Consider the following 2184-nt stretch of genomic DNA (forward strand, 5'->3'; position numbering starts at 1 on the left):
AAAAAACTATGAACAAATTCCTATGCACACTGCACATATTTTATTTTGAAGTAAAAAAAACAAAATGGGGCAAAAACACCTGACAGGCAGGATACATGTCCTCAGCGGGCTGCACGTGGCCCGCAGGCCATAGTTTGAGAACCCCTGCTAGAGTACCGAAAAGCAAGGGTGTTACTTTGAGGACTAACGTGTCCCTGACCTAAGCCATGGTTTTTTCATTTGCCTTATCTGTAGATGAAACTTACATATGAATTTGAATGAAGAAGTCCAAAAAATAGAGTTGGTGCATTTGAGTGGTGATTTTGGAGAGGAATATTGAAAGTCCCATGGACTGCTAAAAGGCCAATCTGATCTGTCTCACGAAAAGTATAGCCAGAGGACTTCTTAGAGGAAAGATGGTGACATTTTATCTTGCCTCGAGAAGGACATCACATTTGGTAAATTAAAGAGACAGTGAAAAAGAGGAATGCCCTTAAAGAAATAGATTTACACCATGTGTCAACAGTGGGTCGAGCACAGGAATGGCTGTGAGGATGGCTCCGGACCGGGCAGTGTTTTGTTCCTCTGTGCATAAGATAGTTTATGTGCGAGTTGGACCCGACTTGATGGCCCCTCACAACAACAATAAAGCAGCGTACGAGGGCCTCAGTCTCTCTGCTCCTCGCCGGAATTTGTTGTAGTCTGTTTGTGAACGTTACTGTTAATGCTGGGTACGAAGAATCTCATTGTTCCTTTGTTTTGGCTTTTTCACCTCTAACGGCCAATGACCATGAGCATTTCTGCACATGTCTGTGGTCACCTGAATGCCTTCTTCTACATTTTTATATTGAGTTTGATTTCACATGCATATTTTTGTCTCCCCATAATTTCCATTTGTCTGACCATTGCTGCTACTCTGTCCTGTCATAACCCATCATGCAGACTTTAACCCAAGCAAAGGGTGGGGTGCCAGCTTTACAAATGGGCATTTTGGACAACACATTCTTAGTGAAGGTACCCAGACAACACCTATCGGACACATTAGGAAGTTCTAATTTTGCATAATAAAAAGGGCAGCCAGATAGCAACTGTTACAGAAATGAAGTAAAATGGAACAATTTTAACAAACTGTTTAAGCTATTATCTGAAAGAGACTACTGCTGCTAAAGATCGTGAATAGCCTCCTGATCCGTCTTCCACCCTTTTCTAGACTTGCTTGCATTTTTGCTTTTACGTCTTCTACAGAACTAGGGCCTTTCGGTGTTTGGGGAGTTTTTTCCTGTTTTGTGAAGGAAACTTGACCTTTGAATCTCGGTGTTGATGGATTTGAGTCTTTTCCATTCTGGTTTGAGTTTGGTGCACTTTTGGCTGGAGTAGCTCATATAGATTTCGTCACTGGAGATTTTTCTTCAGTTTCATCATCATCAAAATCATCATCTCCATCATTTCCAGCAGCAGCATCTTCATCAGCAGGAAACTTTACTCTTTTCTGTGGAACCTTGTTATGTCGGGGAAGATGGCTTTCCCGATATACTTACCAGTTTCATATCTTCCTCCTCTTCATCATCTGACTCTGCACGTTCTTCCACAACTACTCAATGAGCCACACTTCAACCCTAAGACCACTCGTGGACCTCTTTCAAAGACCCGAAGGGAGACCGCTGGCTGCGCAGGCATTTTCAAAGTTGCCAGCGTTACTGTAATGGGGCGGCCTGCATAAGTCGTTGCCTCTGCTTCAACAACGTGCAGTCATCCTTGCACCAGCACCTACACTACCCGTTCTTGAGGACAACTGGTGCTCATTTTCATCATTAGCCACCTTAAAGTGATCATCTTTGTCGGCCTTTAGTTCACAACCAAAAAGATAGTTTGGGTCCTCCCATGCATATCCATTGAATTTTTCTTGGGGTGGTGGCTTGCATTTTGGTGAGAGAAATGGTAACCTTGCTGTGTTGTATCTTTTCATATTCTTTGACTATTTTTCAATTGGACTTGTTAAGTTGGTGTTTTATATAAAATTTACAGTGTAGTCCCTTGACTGATCTGCCCTTGACAAATTCCCCCCCAGGCTGTATGTTTACTTTTTGCCCTTTTGGTGAAATATTTTTAAAAGATTTTTTTTAATGTATATTGGATGAATATCAGTTTTCCATGAGCTAGTTTATACACAGTTGGTTTAATTTCATTGATTGTAATCCCCACAAT

General features: G+C 41.7%; 1 pseudogene; it reads right to left on the bottom strand.

Moving 5' to 3' along the window:
* Window positions 1–1111: 1111 nt before the first annotated feature.
* Window positions 1112–1945, bottom strand: LOC105979620 (annotated as a pseudogene).
* Window positions 1946–2184: the final 239 nt, after the last annotated feature.

The sequence above is a fragment of the Echinops telfairi genome, unplaced genomic scaffold (genome assembly GCF_000313985.2).
Source record: "Echinops telfairi isolate 266 unplaced genomic scaffold, ASM31398v2 ScPeMD7_1;HRSCAF=3_1, whole genome shotgun sequence".
In the NCBI taxonomy this organism is placed as follows: domain Eukaryota; kingdom Metazoa; phylum Chordata; class Mammalia; order Afrosoricida; family Tenrecidae; genus Echinops; species Echinops telfairi.